A 19,500-nucleotide genomic window follows, 5' to 3' on the forward strand; every position below is an offset into this window, starting at 1 on the left:
TAAGTGCCCATCAGCAGATGAGTAGATTAAAAAACGCACAATGGAATACTATGCTGCTGTAAAAATGAAGGAACTCTTACCATTTTCAACAGCATGGATGGACCTGGAGAACATCATGCTAAGCGAAATAAGCCAATTGAAGAAAGATAAATATCACATGATGTCACTCATTTGTGGAATATAATGAACAACATAAACTGATGAACAAAAATAGAGCGGGGGGGGGAGGGAAGGGAATTTTAGAATATAATAGAAGTAATCATGTTATTTGCAGATTTTTAATATTTCCTACAACTGTGGTTGTATTAACTGTACTATGTTAGTACAGTTTTGGTAATATTATACTTAAAATCCTTTTTTCTTGAAATATTAATGTTTATTGCATGTAAAAATATAAAACTTAAAAATTAAATCTTAAAAAAATAATAAATACTAGACGGTGACTTATGAACATATTTTAGCAAAATAATATATTTGTAAATATACAAATATTTACAACTTAAAAGAACCACAAAATAAAAGGGAAAAAAGATATAAACCAATGATCTACTCTAAGGATGATAATGATAAAAATAATTATCTTCACTAATCATCACAAAACAAAACATCAATTTGGTACCACCTAAAGAAACTAACAAAATTTCAAAATATTAATAATACCTACGGGTGGGAAGCTATGGTAAAGTGATACTTACACCTTTTCAGAAAGCAATGTAGCAAGGATCACAAAAAATGTTATATACTTTAGATATATTAATACTATTCCTAACATTTTATTTTGAAAAATAATCCAAAAGAGAGGAAAGGTTTATGAGTACAATTTTTTTAAAAAAAAATTAAAGATATCCTTATTGTCCAACAATATGTAAATGTTTACATAAAGTACACAATATCTACTCAATAAGACACTGTACAATAAGTAAAATTTATAATTATGAAGCTTATGGCAACTTAAAAAAACTATAGATTAAAAAAAAACAAATGCGATTCAGGAAGATGGCGGCGGTATAGGCAGACGCGTCCCAGGTCGTGTCCCTGAGCAAATGGAGTGAGCAGCTGAAACTAGTAACATCCACCCCGAATTGGCGAAATTCCTCAGCTGGCGAGACGGTTTACAGCTGGGAAGAGCAGAACTCCCCTGGAAAGCAGATCCAAGCAGCAGCAACCTCCTGAGCACCACACCCTCTGCTGAGGAACAGCAGCTGTACGTGAAACCTCGCCCCACCAGCCAGAAGAGCCACCACAGCTGTGAACAGCACCCACCAGAGGAGCTGCTGCCAACTGAAGAGCAGCTGCTACCGCAACCGCCCGAAGAGCAACCGCAGACCAAGGAGTCACTGCCACCAAGGGAGCAGCCACTGAACGACTCAACGTCTAGATATGTCAGTGAGATCAAACATGGGTAGACAAAGAAACCCCCAAAGGAAAGAGAAGGAGGACTCTCCAGAAAAGCAGCTAAGTAATACAGAGGCATGCAACATGACAGAAAAAGAATTCAGAATAAGGGTCCTAGAGTGCATAAACTGGATGGAGGAAAAAATCGACAACCTCTGCAAGAAGCAAAAAGAAACAGATGAAAAAATCGATAACATATGGAAGAAGCTAGAAGAAACAGATGAAAAAATCAACAACTTAAGTAAGACCCAAGAAGAAATGAAGAGTGATATAGCTGCAATGAAAAACTCCATTGAAAGTACCAACAGTAGACTAGGAGAAGCGGAGGACCAAATTAGTGATTTAGAAGACAAGGAAGCAAAACACACCCAAAACGTACTGCAATTGGAGAAAAAAATGAAAAGACAGGAGGAGAACCTAAGGGAGCTTTGGGACAACATGAAATGAAACAACATACGAATAATAGGGGTACCAGAACAACAGAAGGATGAACAAGGATTAGAAAACCTATTAGAAGAAATAATATCAGAAAACTTCCCTGAGGTGGGGAAGAAAAAAGTCACACAAGCCCAGAGAGTCCCAAACAAGGTGAACCCAAAAAGACCCACACCAAGACACATCATAATTACCATGGCAAATGTTCAGGACAAAGAGAGAATCTTACAGGCTGCAAGAGAGAGACGGAAAGTTACATACAAGGGATCTCCCATTAGATTGTCAAATGATTTCTCAACAGAAACACATCAGGCCAGAAAAGAATGGACGGAAATTTACAAAGTGATGCAAAGCAAAGGACTGAATCCAAGAATACTCTATCCAGCAAGGCTATCATTCAAACTTGAAGGGGAAATAAGAAGCTTCACAGACAAAAAAAGGCTAAGGGAGTTTATCACCACCAAGCCAGCAATGCAAGGAATGCTAAAGGGACTGGTATAAAAATAAGAAATAAAAAGCTCAGAAAGAAAACAGCCACACAAAAACAGAAATGCCTACAAACAAGTACCTTTCAATAATAACTTTAAACGTAAACGGACTAAATGCTCCAAACAAAAGACATCGAGTGGCTGAATGGATAAAAAAACATGACCCATACATCTGCTGTCTACAAGAAACCCACCTCATTAGAAGGGACTCACACAGACTGAAAGTGAAAGGATGGAAAAATATCTTTCAGGCAAATGGAAAGGAAAAGAAAGCTGGGGTAGCAATACTTATATCAGACAAAATAGACCTCAAAGTGAAGGCCATAACAAGAGATAAGGAAGGCCACTTCATAATACTAAAGGGATCAATACAACAAGAAGATATAACCCTGGTAAACATATATGCACCCAATGCAGGAGCACCCAAATTCATAAAAAAACTCCTGGAAGATATCAAAGGAGAGATCGACAACAATACAATCATAGTAGGGGACTTTAATACACCACTGACAGCACTGGATAAGTCCTCTAGACAAATAATCAGCAAAGATACAGCAATCCTAAATGACTCACTAGATCAGATGGACTTAATAGACATCTTCAGAACACTTCACCCGAAAGCCAGGGAATATACATTCTACTCAAGTGCATATGACATATTCAAAAATAGACCATATATTGGGTCACAAGCAAAGTATCCCCAAATTCAAGAAAATTGAAATCATAAAAAGCGTCTTCGCAGACCACAATGGCATAATATTAGAAATAAACTACAATAAAAACAACCCAAAATACTCAAACACCTGGAAGCTGAATAGCATGCTATTAAATATTGATTGGGTTACCAATGAAATCAAAGAAGAAATTCAAAACATCCTGGAAACTAATGACAATGAAAACACAACAATCCAAAACCTATGGGACACAATGAAAGCAGTCCTGAGAGGGAAGTTTATAGCTCTACAGGCCTATCTCAACAAACAAGAAAAAATGGTAGTAAATCATCTAACTCTACAACTCAAAGAATTAGAAAGAGAGCAACAAGAAAACCCCAGAGTGAGCAGAAGGAAGGAGATAATAAAGATTAGAGCAGAAATAAATGACATAGAGACCAAAAAAACAATACAGAAAATCAATGAAACCAAGAGCTGGTTCTTTGAAAGGATAAACAAGATTGACAAACCTCTAGCCATGCTCACCAAGAAGCAAAGAGAGAGGACCCAAATAAACAAAATCAGAAACGATAGGGGCGAAATAACAACAGACCCCACAGAAATACAAATGATTGTTAAAAAATACTATGGACAGCTCTACTCCAACAAACTAGACAACCTGGAGGAAATGGACAAATTCCTAGAAAAATACAACATTCCAAAACTCAATCAGGAAGAATCTAAAAATCTCAACAGGCCAATAACTATGGAAGAAATTGAAGCAGTCATCAAAAAGCTTCCAGCAAACAAAAGCCCAGGACCAGACGGCTTCACAGGAGAGTTTTACCAAACATTCAAGGAAGAACTAAAACCTATCCTCCTCAGACTACTACAAAAAATTCAAGAGGAAGGGACACTTCCAAGCTCTTTCTATGAAGCCAGCATCACCCTAATACCAAAACCAGGTAAAGACAACACAATGAAAGAGAATTACAGGCCAATATCGCTCATGAACATAGATGCCCAAATCCTCAACAAAATCTTAGCAAATCGGATCCAGCAGTACATCAGAAAGATCATACACCATGACCAAGTAGGATTTATCCCAGGGATGCAAGGATGGTACAATATCCGCAAATCAATAAACGTGATACATCATATAAACAAATTGAAAGAAAAAAACCACATGGTCATATCAATAAATGCAGAAAAAGCATTTGACAAAATTCAACACCCATTTTTGATAAAAGCTCTCAGCAAGGTGGGAGTAGAAGGATCATACCTCAACATAATAAAAGCCATATATGACAGGCCCACAGCCAACATCATACTCAATGGACAAAAACTAACACCATTTCCCCTAAGAACAGGAACAAGACAGGGATGCCCTCTCTCACCACTCCAGTTCAACATAGTACTGGAAGTGTTAGCCATTGCAATTCGGCAAGAAGAAGAAATAAAAGGCATCCAAATTGGAAAAGAGGAAGTAAAAATGTCCTTATTTGCAGACGACATGATATTATACATACAAAACCCTAGAGACTCCATCAAAAAGCTACTGGACTTAATACATGAATTTGGCAATGTAGCAGGATACAAAATTAACCCCAAGAAATCCGAGGCATTTCTATACACCAATAGTGAACTTTCAGAAAGAGAGATTATAAAAGCAATCCCATTTACCATCGCACCAAAAAAATTAAGCTACCTAGGAATAAACTTAACTAAAGAGGTAAAAGACCTCTACTCAGAAAACTACAGGATGTTGAAAAAAGATATAGAGGAAGACATAAACAGATGGAAGAACATACCGTGTTCATGGATTGGTAGAATCAACATCATTAAAATGTCCATACTACCCAAAGCAATCTATAAATTCAACGCACTTCCCATTAAAATACCAATGGCATACTTCACAGATCTAGAACGAACTCTTCAAAAATTCATCTGGAATAAAAAAAGACCCCGAATAGCTGCAGCAATCCTGAAAAAGACCAAAGTAGGTGGGATCTCAATACCAGATATCAAGATGTATTACAAAGCCACTGTTCTCAAAACTGCCTGGTACTGGCACAAGAATAGGCATATAGATCAATGGAATAGAATAGAGAGCCCAGAAATCGGCCCGAACCAATATGCTCAATTAATATTTGACAAAGGAGGCAAGAATATACAATGGAGCCAACATAGTCTCTTCAATAAATGGTGTTGGGAAAATTGGACAGATATATGCAAGAAAATGAAACTAGACCACCAACTTACACCATACACAAAAATAAACTCAAAATGGATAAAGGACTTAAATGTACGACAGGAAACCATAAAAATTCTAGAAGAATCCAAAGGCAACAAAATCTCAGACATATGCCGAAGCAATTTCTTCACTGATACAGCTCCTAGGGCACTTGAAACGAAAGAGAAAATGAACAAATGGGACTACATCAAAATAAAAAGCTTCTGCACAGCAAAAGAAACCATCAACAAAACAACGAGAAAACCCACTGTGTGGGAAAACATATTTGCCAATCTCATATCTGATAAGGGCCTAATCTCCAAAATTTATAGGGAACTCATACAACTTAACAAAAGGAAGATAAACAATCCAATCAAAAAATGGGCAAAGGACCTAAATAGACACCTTTCAAAAGAGGACATTCAGAAAGCCAAGAGACATATGAAAACATGCTCAAAGTCACTAATCATCCGAGAGATGCAAATCAAAACAACAATGAGGTACCATCTCACACCTGTCAGATTGGCTATCATCAACAAATCAACAAACGACAAGTGCTGGAGAGGATGTGGAGAAAAAGGAACACTTGTGCACTGCTGGTGGGAATGCAGACTGGTGCAGCCACTATGGAAGACAGTATGGAGTTTCCTTAAAAAACTGAAAATGGAACTCCCATTTGACCCTGTGATCCCACTTCTAGGAATATATCCCAAGAAACCAGAAACACCAATCAGAAAGGATATATGCACCCCTATGTTCATAGCAGCACAATTCACCATAGCTAAGATCTGGAAACAGCCTAAGTGCCCATCAGTAGATGAATGGATTAGAAAACTGTGGTACATCTACATGATGGAATACTATGCTGCTCTAAAAAGGAAGGAACTCTTACCATTTGCAACGTCATGGATGGAACTGGAGAGCATTATGCTAAGTGAAATAAGCCAGTCAATGAAGGAAAAATACCACATGATCTCACTCATTCATGGATAATAGAGACCATTATAAACTTTTGAACAATAATAGATACAGAGGCAGAGCTGCCTCAAACAGATTGTCAAACTGCAGCAGGAAGGCCGGGGAGGGTTGCGGGGCAGGAGGTAGGGGGGTAAGAGATCAACTAAAGGACTTGTATGCATGCATATAAGCATAACCAGTGGACATAAGACATTGGGGGATAGGGGAGGCTAGGGGACTGTCTAGGGCGGGGGGATAAAATGGACACATATGTAATACCCTTTGTAATACTTTAAGCAATAAAAAAAAAAAAAGACAAGCTACTAATCCAAAAAAAAAAAAAAAGAATGAAAATGAAAAAAAAATGCTAATATACATCTATAGTATGATTCCAACTATATAAAAATTACTTATACCTAAGAAACCAGGAGAGCCTTCACCCTTTTGGCTCTCTGAGCAGCACCATGGTGCTGGGCAAGAACATGTGCCTTACAAAAGGTGGCCAAAAGGGAGCTAAGAAGAAAGTGGTAGATCCATTTTCTAAGAAAGATTGATATGACACACCAGCTATGTTCAACATGAGAAATGTCAATAAAACACTAGAACTCAAGGAACCAAACTCGCATCTGATGGTCTCAAGGGTCATATTTTTAAAGTGAGCCTTGCTGACCTGCAGAATGATGAAGTTGCATTTATACAATTCAAGCTAATTACTGGGGATGTTCAGGGCAAAAACTGCCTGACTGATTTCTATGGCATGGATCTTACCCATGAAAAAATGTGCTCCATAGTCAAAAATGGCAGACCATGATTGAAGTTCATGTTGATGTCAAGACTACTGATAGTTATTTGCTTCATCTATTCTGTGTTGGTTTTGCTAGAAAACCCAACAATCAGATTTGGAAGACCTCTTATGCTCAGCATCAACAGATTCACCAAATCCTAAAGAAGATGATAGAAATCATGACCCAAAAGGTGCAGACAAATGACTTGAAAGAAGTGGTCAATAAACTGATGCCAGAGAGCACTGGAAAACACATAGAAAAGGCTTGACAATCTATTTATCCACTCTATGATGTGTTTGTTAGAAAAGTCAAAATGCTGAAGAAGCCTAAATTTGAATTGATAAAACTGGTGGAGCTCCACTATGAAAGTAGCAGTTCTGGAAAAGCTACTGGAGATCAGACAGGTGCCAATGTTGAATGAGCTGATGGATAGGAGCCTCTAGTCCAAGAATCTAGTTAAAAGTCAGATATTTAATGGTGACAAGTAAAAAATCCTAATAAAAGATCCCACTTACGAGTTAAAAAAAATAAAGCCAGGAGAGTGAAAAAATTAAATGCTCAAATTTTAGATGTGAGAAAAGCACTCTACATTTTAATACCTATCACATTTATATAAAGCGTTTTAAAAATAAAGTGGAATTTATATAAAATATTTTATGGCCTTAACCGGTTTGGCTCAGTGGCTAGAGCATCAGCCTGTGGACTGAAAGGTCCCAGGTTCAATTCCCGTCAAGGGCATGTACCTTGGTTGCGGGCACATCCCTAGTAGGAGGTGTGCAGGAGGCAGCTGATCAATGTTTCTAACTCTCTATCCCTCTCCCTTCCTCTCTGTAAAAAAAAATCAATAAAATATATTTTTTTAAAAATATGTTATGTCTGATTTAAAACTCTGGCATTCACTAGAGCAATGCTAGGAAATTAATAGAATCTGATTCAATCCTTCCCTTAGCTGCAAATTTGTCAGAGTGGGGCAGTCCTATAACCTATCTTGGCTTCAGGCATCTACCTTATCTGTAAAACAATAGGAAATATATTGAATTAGTGAGCCTTACACTTTTTTAATCCTGCAATTCTTTTTTCAAACTAAATTGTATGTAAAATAGATGAAAGTAGAGCTCCCGTGGCTAAAGTATAAGGAGATGGGTAGTGCTCTGCAGGTTGGTTTCATTATCTCTCCCCTCCCTGAATTCTACCTCTGAAAGCAATCTCTGAGAAGGCTCTGAGGAAGCCGGGTAAAAAAACAACAATGCATTAAAGATTCTGATGGTCCCTTTATATTGCACTATAGTTATTGAAATTTTATGGTTCTTTTCTATTATAATTTTTCATGTATGTATCATATCCTCAAGTAGATTACAAAGACTTTTATGTTAGAAACTGTCTTTTATAAATTGGCTTTCCCCATCTAAATTTGCTTTGCTATATTCACCCAGAGAAAGAATCATTGAACAAAAAAACAAAATGGAATGCTAAAATTAAAATATTAGTATTTTTATTTGCAACAAGCCCGGCCAGTGTGGCTCAGTGGATGAGCGTCAACCTATGAACCAGGAGGTCATGGTTTGTTTCCCAGTCAGGGCACATCTCTGGGTTGCGGGCTCAATCCCCAGGAGGCAGCTAATCAATGATTCTCTCTCATCGTTGATGTTTCTATCTCTCTCTCCCTCCCCTTTCCTCTCTTAAATTACATATATATATATATGGCTAATATGCAAAGTGTCCCCTCGGAAGTTCGATCGCTCGCTATGATGTGTGCTGACCACCAGGGGGCAGCGTGGAACAAAGGAAGGCCCCGGCGGGCAGCTGGAAGGACCCCATAGGCCCTGATCACTGGCCAAGCCTAGGGACCCTACCCGTGCATGAATTTAATGCACTGGGCCTCTAGTATATATATGACATGATTCAACAATAAGTTGTTGTCTTCTGACTAATCAAAGTTACATACAAAGTACACGTGAATTAGCAATTTTCAAAGAATTGCAATAAAATTAAATTGGAATAATTCAGGCATATTAACCAGTATTTTCTGAGATAAAAGCATTAAGGATAAAAGTCACCTCGTAGGTACAAATCCTCTTACTTCCTAAAATTCCCAAGATATTTTTAGTTCATGACTTGGGTAGAACCAAAGCAGGTTTACTTCTAATATACAGGTTTATTATCTAAAAATCCTTATAGGGAATCTATACTACCCCTGTGAAATCTGATGTGTTTGGCCTAATGGATATGAATCCTGACATAGTATTGTTCTCTCCTTATCATGTTTAAAATTCTCACAATTAGAATAATTTCCCTTGGATAAATGATGATTAAGAAGACAAATGAGTAAATACCTTCCTTCTAGCAAGCAGATCTTCCATTAATCTGTTATATATTGATTAATTGAATTAGCTAGTGGTCCTCCAAGAATGTATAAAGATCCCATGGTTGAAGGATAGGAAAAGAGAAAATTGGATAAAGGAAACATTGCCAAACTCTCAAGAAACCAGGGCAAGAATTGTCTAGAATTCTGGAGTGTATAGGACAAATATGTGGAAAGGAACAAATAAAAGGGAAAATCCTGCTTATCAAAATGGGAAACCTACGTCAATGACAGCCAAACCACATTCAACTATATGACCTCTTTCAAACATCAAAAATCAAAACCACTTTCCAATGGAGAGCAAAGACCCAGACTAGTCTCAGGATGTAGAATCCAGCTACTCTCGTGGTAGGGAAAAGGGCTAGGGAAGGATGTTAGAGGGATCCTTTGATCCTTCAACTTTGGGGACACTACATAGTTCTACATTGTAGTTGCAGAATGCCATGCACTCTTACTGATTCCCTTATGACTCCTGTCTTTGAAGTGAGAATCAGAATAAGAAACTTGTACAAAGAAGAATGGACCTCAAGTTCCCTAAGACACAGAGCCTGGCAGCCATCTGAGGGCCCAGTTTGGATTGATCCACATGAACTGATTATATGGTTGTAGTAGTCCAGAAAGTACATTTCCTCTTAAGATTTCTGAAATATCTCTCTGCCTTTCAATTAATCCACTGCTAACGCTCTTTTTTATAGCACGGTCAGCTGCTGAAACAGTGATAATGACAGTTTTTATTAACCCAGAAAGTTCAGAGGGAAAAGGAAGCAGAATGTGTCTTGGCTCCAGGGCATAAGACAACTTTGTAGAACAGTGCTGTTAAAATTTACAGTTGTCAGAAGCATCTCCTGGCTGCATTCAGATTCAAGACACCAACATTTATAAGATATTTGACAAAGCATATTTTAAGTCTTCCCAGAGAATACTGTTCCCCAACGTCCTGTCAGTAGGGATTTCCATGGAAAGACAAATGCATATTTAACATAACCTCATGCTTCTAAATTCTTCTTAAAATTGTCTTCATTTGAATAATCAGACTACATTAAATCTGTACCTAAATATTAAGAAAAAAGATAACTCAATCTTCACAGTTGAACATTTCTACCACTTCTCATTGTGTCCATAAAAGAGTGAAAATATTTTCAATTTCAGAGCCTAGACAATTCTATCAAATACTACCCACAATTAACATTTATGTTAGCCAGTTAAATTTTTTTAAATTTTCCAGAAATTGCACAGATTATATGCTTCAAAATTGCCCTTTCAGCTGGTCTCAGGACAGATCAGAAGGAGTTCCAGAAACCTTGGTAACTGCCACTTACTCAAATTCCACAGAACAAAATGTTTTTGGCCCAATCTGAATCCTATTAGGAACCTGAGTATGATGTAAAAAAAAGTTTATTCAGGGCCAAGTACAGTGTGCATGGCATGTTATGTGCTCTTAGTTCTGAGATTTACAATGTACCTGGCCCAGACATAAAAATATCCAGCACATATCCCAGCAAAGCTGTATCATGGAGAATTCTAACTTCTTATAATTAAGGATTTGTCATAGAGAGACATTTGAGTTTCCAGAAGTCATGGAATGACCCTTATTAACCTAGCCCTATTATCTGCCATTATGTGAAAATTTTGGGGGAGACACAGAAACACCTCAAACTGTCACTGAGGTTATTGCTGATACTACTGCTGTGTTACTCTCCTCTAAAAGCATATGTCAGAGATGTCCAACTGGTGAACTATGGCACATTGGTGTGCATCCAGTGGTTTTATAGGTTTACTAGAGGCCCGGTGCAGGAATTCATGCGCAGGTGGGGTCCCTCAGCGTGGCCTCAGGGAATTGGGCTGAAACCAGCAGTCCAATGCCACCTGAAGCTCCTGCCTGCTGCTCCCACTCATCCCAGCCCACTGCACCTGCCATGGGCTCACACCCAGTCAGTCCTGATCGAGAGAAGCTCATGCTGATGCAGCAGCTCTCGCCAGCCATGAGCCCTGAGTCTGGCGCCCATTCCGTGGGAGGTGGGCGTGGGGGGGGGGTGGCGCCAGGACGCCACTGGCCCTCAGGGTGGGTGGTGAGACACCCTTGCCAGCCCAGAATCATCCATACTGCTGAGGTTCGCGCCAGTTGTCAGGAGCCACCAGGTGGCCGCTTTTATATTGTTTCTTTCTTGCAGAGCATCTTGGGAGGGGAAGCGGCTGCGGTGCCAGAGGCTGGCTTCCAGGAGGCCTGTGGCACTGTCGGGATTGTGCAGGCAGCGCCAGTCCATCAGTGCCTGGCCCATTCTCAGGAGATTGGACCTGCAGGACTACTGAGGGAGTGGCTGCCGCAGGGCTGGTGGGCCTCTGGGACAGGTCGGTCAGCTGAGTGGCACTCCCGCTGTGGGAGCACACTGCCCACTGGGGAGGCAGCTCCTGCATTGAGCGTCTGCCCCCTGGTGGTCAGTGTGCATCACAGTGACCAGTCGACTGGTCGTTTGGTCACTTAGGCTTTTCTATATATAGACTAGAGGTCCTCTGTTTACTGGTAGGGTCCCTAGCAGCTGGCAGCAGCCGACTGGGTATCCCCTCCCTTCACCTGGCCGCCTGCCACCACCAGGGCCTCTCTCCCAGGGCCTCCTTCCCTTCCCCCAGACAGCCCTGCCCCCTGGTCAAACTCCCAGAAGAACTCCTGGTCGAGGGGACAATTTGCATACTACACTTTCAATACACAGGATGTGGAAATATTAATCCACTCAGGTCTTGGGGCTGGAGTTCCCCCAGCAGATAGCTTTGATCTTAATAAGCATTTTCCAGAATTTTCTAGTCAGAAGTTAGGATCAGGCTCATTCTGTACCCACAGATGAAGAACACAAGATGTGACAGCATGCTGTACCTACTGCTCCTCACAGCATCATGAGCTTCCCCAGAGAAGTGATTTATTACCTGGATGTCTGCCTTAGCATTCTGGGGTAGCCACATCACCACTCATATTGCTCAACAGGCCTATGGAGCTGATATAAGAGTTCACACTCATTAAGTGAAGAAAGGCGCTCTCCCTCCAGGGAGCACCCTCTGCCTTTGCCTTTCCTCTCCCAGCCCCAGGCCGTATACCATTAGTTTCCTCACTCCTAAACTCCAAGAGCCCTTCCTTGACAGCCATAATTTGTTTGTTAAGCCCATTTCTTGTAGAAATTAACTTACTTCTTCTGCCTCTGTAATCTGCCCAATAAATGTTCTTTAAGAAGAAGAAGGAGGAGAAGGAGGAGAAGGAGGAGGAGAAGGAGGAGGAGGAGGAGGAGGAGGAGGAGGAGGAGGAGGAGGAGGAGGAGGAGGAGGAGGAGGAGGAGAAGAAGAAGAAAAGAAAGACAGCCCAGAGATGTGTTCAATTTTCAGAGAAGAAGTGGGGGAAGTCATGACCAATGTAGCTCCAAGCCTGTCTCCTAATCTCTGTCTTCCCATATACCAATACTTCCATTTGTTTGTGCCCATCTAGGGGTATTCAAGCTGGCTACAGAGTAAAAATGCATGTACATTCTGCAATTAAAACTTATTTGTTGTTTTGAAATTTTTAATATAAAAAAGCACAGTTGGAATTGAAATGCATTTGAATTCACCACAAAAATTTTTTAGCATTATATTTGACATTGAAAGAAAAAGAAGAGCTATAGGGTCCTTTAAATATTTAATTGTTCAATATTTGGGTTTGTTGTAAAAATAAGAGTTTTAAAACAAAGTTTCTTATCTATGTTATAAAAATGTCAAGTATTGAAGAGATTCACATTAAATGTCTTGAACAGAAATTGTTTCACTAAAGCAGGTCAAGTTTATTAAATTTTTTATAATAGATTTATTTGAAAGTTTTATATATATTCAATTTTTATGCTCTCTAATATTTTGTATTTATTTATCCTATCATAATTATCCTACATAATAAAGAGCTAGTATGCAAATGGTCATCACACCATCACACACCATCACACCGTCACGCCAGGGACAGGGGACCTGAGGCCGGGCTGGGAGACCTGAGGCTACGTCCCCCGCCTGGCGGGGCTTGATGGGGGACCTGAGGCTGTGCCCCCCACCCAGCACCAGGCTGGGGGGCCTGAGGCTGCGCCCCCCCCCCCACCCTGTGGGGCTTGACAGGGGTGGGGTCAGCCAGGTGTGGGTCTCGCACGATTTCAAGGTGCACGCAGGTGGGCAGGGACTTGACTCTGGGTCCCACAGCATGCCCCAGACTCTGACAGGAGGAAGATTTTCATAAACATTTTACTAATTTTGTTTCATTTCTGACACTTCTATTATAGAGAAAAGACAATAATTCTTCTAATTCCCTTTTAATGCGCACAAATTTCGTGCACTGAGCCACTAGTATAACATAAAGAAAAAAAAAATTTTTGCCAAGCCTCTTATAGGTTCCCTTCCAAAACTCTTCCATTTTACCCCTGGGTAAATACAAACAAATACATCATCTTCTATGCCTTCTAGGATGTAAAGGTAATTAGGAAGCACTTCTTTAGATAAGTAAATCTTGTCTGATTTATACAGTTTGGTTAATGTCTAGCTTAGCCATAATCTAAAACTGCAATTGACATTTGTCAAGATAGTGGTCAAGTTAGTGTGTAACTCAAATATTCTAAGGCCTCATCAGCAAAGAGTTACAAATTAGTTAACACCAATCCACAACCTCAGTTATCACAACTTTAATATACCTCTCATCTCAGTCCTCAATTATTTAAGGATCCCAAGGATCAGTCCCCAACACCTTAGTCACAAATCAGGCAAGTTCAATTTGTAGCTTTCTCACTATTGTTTATTGAAGACCACTATTCACAAACAACTGAGACCCAACTTTTGCTATCCAATAACCCACCTCTAGGCCACACTCCATTATCCAAACATATCATCTCTGCCACAGCTTCCAGAATCACTCCACCCAATATATCCCCTTCCTTTGCACATGAATGTGCAGAAAACGTGCCCCAATGCTCAGGCAGCTACCCATACCACTGATACTGGCCTACTACTCTGCTTAAGACCTGAACATCTCTACCAAGAAATGAGAAATGAAATGATTCTCTCTTCCTTAATTGTTTTTTTTTAGAGGTAGCTCATTTATTTGTACATGTTCATAGGCTTTCTCCTCTAGGAAGAGGAAAAGCTGGGTTGGAAAGGTTCAAATAACAACAAGAAATCTATCCCCAGAACTCCTCCTCCCCACAGTCATTCTTGTTACAGCGCAGTTCCTTCTTCCAAACTTTCTGCCTGTAGCTTGTATTCTCTCTAAGGCACCCTGGAGTTCATTGTTAATAATTTGACCTTTCCAATATTCCCCCATCCTAATTCAGTCTATCAGCCATGCCTACCTGAATGCCAGAGTTATATTTCTAGAAAGATCCTCAGAGACCAAGGAAACCAATCTATGTAAATGATAAATAAGGAGTCTCCAGTTTCATTCTCAAATAAGATTCAATTGGAGCAGTGAATCATGTTATCTTAAGGCAACTGTATAACAGATAATCCTAAGAGACTATGTATATATAAATCTATTCTTTATTCATGATACATGCATATTAAAGATGAAGACTGCCTAATCCTATCTGTGAAGGGGAACAAATTAGATGAGGTACCAAATACTCTGATAATGCCCAAGTAATGCCTTGGAATATTAGCTTTAGGATTTTAACAAACTTCATGATTGGCCAAGGGTACAAAATACTAAGGGTACCAAATATGTTTGAAAAACCTGTGGGGAAAAAAACAAAAAGATCTTGGTATACTTCAATATAGATTTTCTGTTTCAGAGCAAAGGTAATTTTATGGCATAGCCCTATGTCCCAAAGCCACAATGCTATCTCATGACTATACTACAAAGGTCTCTCCAAATATTTAAGGAAACTGACCCATGCCTAAATGAAAATATCAATGGGGACACTCAGGCAAACTTTTCCAACCCACAGATCTGAGCATTACCAGAAATTATATAGTCAATTGATTTGGGAATAATTTGGAGCATTTAGGATGGGTAATTGTTCAGATACAAAACTGCCAGAGAAATGTTACACATGTTCCAAAACTTGTACCAGAAATGAAAATGTAAAAAAGTCTGAATGACCATGCTACTTGAACACTTGCATACACAGGAAAACTAGTGAGAGACCAAAACACTCAGCATGGTTTGCCTGTCCTTTCTTTGTCCGGAGTGGGTCTTCCTTCCACCCTCCACCTCCTGTCAGCTGTGTTGGCACTCCACTGTGATTCTGAGAAGTCCTTAACACACCAGACTGTCTGAGATACTTCCCCTCTTCCTGGAGAATCATTTCCCTCTCATTCATTTTATAAACTTTAATTCATCTCTCAGGAAGCACCATAAGGACTGCCTCCTTTGAAAGTTTCTGTCTTCTTGCCCCACCAGAATTATATTAATTAGAGTCATTTCTTTAATCTCCTTCCCCTCTACTTGTCAGTGAATGCTCTGGCATCAGAAACTGGCCCTTTAATAGGAGAGATGTTGTCCTCTGGAACACTGATTGGGTATGTGCCCTGACTGGCTGCAGGAAAGAAAGTTGAATTTTAAAAAAATGTACTGTGCACCAGATACAAGCTTGGCACAGTGCTCAATTCTAGATACACTGTATATACATCCTTATTCTTTATGAACATACTACAGATGTGTCATTACCCAATTCAGGCAATATTCCAGACAATTAAAGAGTTAAGTGTAAAAAGTCAAATGATAAAGACTTTAGGAGATAATACATATGATATTTATCTAAACTCTCTAGGGGACAGGGGGAAAGGCTTTTCACTGCTTAAAGGCAATAGAGAAAATAATAAATAAAAAGAGCAATTAGGCTACATATAAATGTAAACTTTTGCACAAGTAGAGGTATTTTAAAAAATTGTTGAAAGGATGAATACTCAACCTGAAAGAGATTTCTAGTCATTAGCTTTATAAACATACAGATTTGTCAACAGCATAAGCAAAAATATATGTAGGTGAGCTTTCTTCATGATAAATGTTCAAATGTGATACCTTTGAAAAATTGTTGCTAAGGGACACAGGAATTAATTTTCCAGTAATAGTCATTCAACAATATTCTCAACATAGTTTCTGGGAACTAGTGGATGTTAAATTTAAAGTTTACCAGGAGAAGGAATGAATATCTGCCAGTTCATTCCCACCCAGCAATCTAGAACAAGAATAGTCCATGGCCAAGATTTAACCAACTTCCAATGCCTTAACAGAGTGTTTAAAAAAACATACACAAAAAAAAACAACCCACAAATCAGGGTTTGTGAGGGCCTGGGACAGGGGGTAGGGGTGGACTGGAGAGGGTCGATGGGGGGATAAAAAGGGACATATGTAATACTTTCAACAATAAAGATTTTAAAAATAAATAAATAAACCACCCACAAATCAGCCATGATATCCCTGTAAATAATTGTATATACATGTAGACTTGTATATAATTCATTAATATTTATATACACATGAGTATGTATTATTGTAACCCTCCTATAGGACTCTTCTTGGAATCTGTAATGTCATTGCCTTAATTAAAAGTCTCTTCCAATGAGATGACTCAATATCTAAAGCCTATAATATAACATTCAGCAAAGACAAGCCTATGATAGAATTTCCTTCTATGGCAAACAGTATCGTAATGATAATCCTATTTTAATAAATGTTTACAAAAAGATTCCTAAGGTTAAATAAGAATTTATACCAGCCATGGGCAAACTACGGCCCACGGGCCGGATCCAGCCCGTTTGAAATGAATAAAACTAAAAAAAAAAAAAAAAGACCGTACCCTTTTATGTAATGATGTTTACTTTGAATTTATATTAGGTCACACAAACACTCCATCCATGCTTTTGTTCCGGCCCTCCGGTCCAGATTAAGAACCCATTGTGGCCCTCGAGTCAAAAAGTTTGCCCACCCCAATCAATACTTTCTTGTTAACAGCATCTAATTGCTTACATAGGCACTAAACTTTAAAGATCTTTATCTTGAATATAGTAAGAACAGTTTGAATTTTTTTTAATGTTCATAAACATTACACGGGGAATCTAAAGTGCTCAAAGTAAAAATGTGTCTTTCAAAAATGAAGTATTTTAATTTTATTGTTGACACTATTACAGATGTCCCCATATCCTCCCCTTTGCCCACTTCTAACCACCCCCCCCCCTCAGCCTTCACCACCTATTGTCTGTGCCCATGGGCTACGTATATTTGTTCTTTGGCTAATCTCTTCACCTTGTTTATCCAGGACCCCCACCCAACTCCCCTCTGAGATCTGTCAGGAGTAGTGAGAGATGTCTAGTCAAACTCTCACCCCTCTGGCTGCTCCAGCAATCCTAGCAGAGATGCCTGACATGTGCATGAAGAAGCCACTTTAGATGTACCAGCCCCAATAGAAATCATGAGGCAGAAAAACTGCCCAGTTTAGTCAAGTTAGCCCACAGAAATCATCCTATCTAATAAAAGAGTAATATGCAAATTAACCACCACTCCGTCACTCCATCACATAGATGGTGGTGGCCACGGAGCTGGAGCGAGCGGGAGGCTTGGGTTGCCCCTGGCGATGGAGGAAGCCAAGCTTCGCGCACACCCTGGCCGGCCCTGAGCTCCGCTCAAGGCTACAAAGTTTCAATTATAGAAGATAAATAAATCCCAGATACCTGCTTCCAGCCAGTGTGGCCTCTGCTCAAGGAGGAGCTTAGAGCCTGGGTTGCCTGGTTGCCTTCCAGTGACCTGGGCTGCACTCAAGGCTACAAAGTTCTAATTATAGAAGATAAATAAATCCCAGATACCTGCTGGAAAAAAAAAAAAAGGAGACGCTGGGAGCTTGGGTCGCGAGGGGCTTGACCAGCCTGCAAACAGCCATCAGCCCCTCAACCAGGCTGGCCAGGCACCCAAGTGGGACCCCCACCCTGATCCAGGACACCCTTCAGGGCAAACCAGCCAGCCCCCACCTGTGCACCAGGCCTCTATCCTATATAATAAAAGGGTAATATTCAAATTGACCCTAACAGCAGAAGCACTGGGAATGACTGGTCACTATGACACACACTGACCACCAGAGGGCAGACACTCAATGCAGGAGCTGCCCCCTGGTGGTCAGTGTGCTCCCACAGGGTAACTCTGCTCAGCCACAAGCCAGGCTGATGGCTGCCAGCACAGCGGTGGTCGCGGGAGCCTCTCCTGCCTCCTCAACAGCGCTAAGGATGTCCGACTGCAGCTTAGGCCTGCTCCCCGCTGGCAAGTGGACATCCCCCAAGGGCTCCTGGGCTGCCAGAGGGATGTCTGCCTGCCAGCTTAGGCCCGATCGGCAGGTAGACATCCTGCGAGGGTTCCCAGACTGCGAGAGGGCACAGGTCTGGCTGAGGCAGACCCCCCCCGAGTGCACAAATTTTTGTGCACTGGGCCTCTAGTCCTATATAATAAAGAGCTAATGTGCTAATTAGACCAGACAGCTGAACAACCTTCCAAAATGACCAGTGGGCAGGGCTGCAGGGCTGCAAGGCAGCCAGGGCTGTGAGGGCCAAGCCCCTTGCAAGAATTTTGTGCATCGGGCCTCTAGTAAGAAATAGTAAGATATTGTTGTTCTAAGAAACGAAGTTTTGAGGTGCTTTTTTATGCAGCAACAAATAACTAAAATACTGGCACATGGTAAAGATGAATAAATTGTATCAAATTTTTTTTAAGTAGAGTACAATCACCATTAAAATTATAATTTCTGAATTGATATTTCCACTTTAAAATAAATAAAGATGACTGGTATTTTTACTATTGGCATATTAAACATTCAGCTAATAAAATAGCTCTAATATTCTATGTAATGGTTTCTTTTTTTTTTTTTTAAGAGATGACTGTTCTTTTTTATTCCATATAATAAAAGCCCAATATGCTAAGTGTCTGGTCATCCAGTCGTCTGCTCAACCAATCAAAGCATAATATGCTAATGAAATGCTAAGGCCTCTCAACTGCTTGCTATGACATGCACTGACCACAAGGGGGCAGAAAGTTGACTGGTCAATCAGTCACTATGACCTGCACTGACCACCAAGGGGCAGATGCTCTGACTGGTAAGTTAGCTTGCTGCTGGGGTCTGGCTGATCAGGACTGAGCGATATGGGCTGGACACGCCCTGGAGCCCTCCTGCAGTCCCTCCCTGGCTGGCCAACTTCCAGTGTACTTCCCTGGCCCTAATTG

The 19,500-nt window shown here is 40.2% G+C and overlaps 1 pseudogene; it reads left to right on the plus strand.

Annotated features, from left to right (window-relative positions):
* Window positions 1-6,625: 6,625 nt before the first annotated feature.
* Window positions 6,626-7,406, plus strand: LOC118660214 (annotated as a pseudogene).
* Window positions 7,407-19,500: the final 12,094 nt, after the last annotated feature.

Source organism: Myotis myotis, unplaced genomic scaffold (genome assembly GCF_014108235.1).
Source record: "Myotis myotis isolate mMyoMyo1 unplaced genomic scaffold, mMyoMyo1.p scaffold_m19_p_7, whole genome shotgun sequence".
In the NCBI taxonomy this organism is placed as follows: domain Eukaryota; kingdom Metazoa; phylum Chordata; class Mammalia; order Chiroptera; family Vespertilionidae; genus Myotis; species Myotis myotis.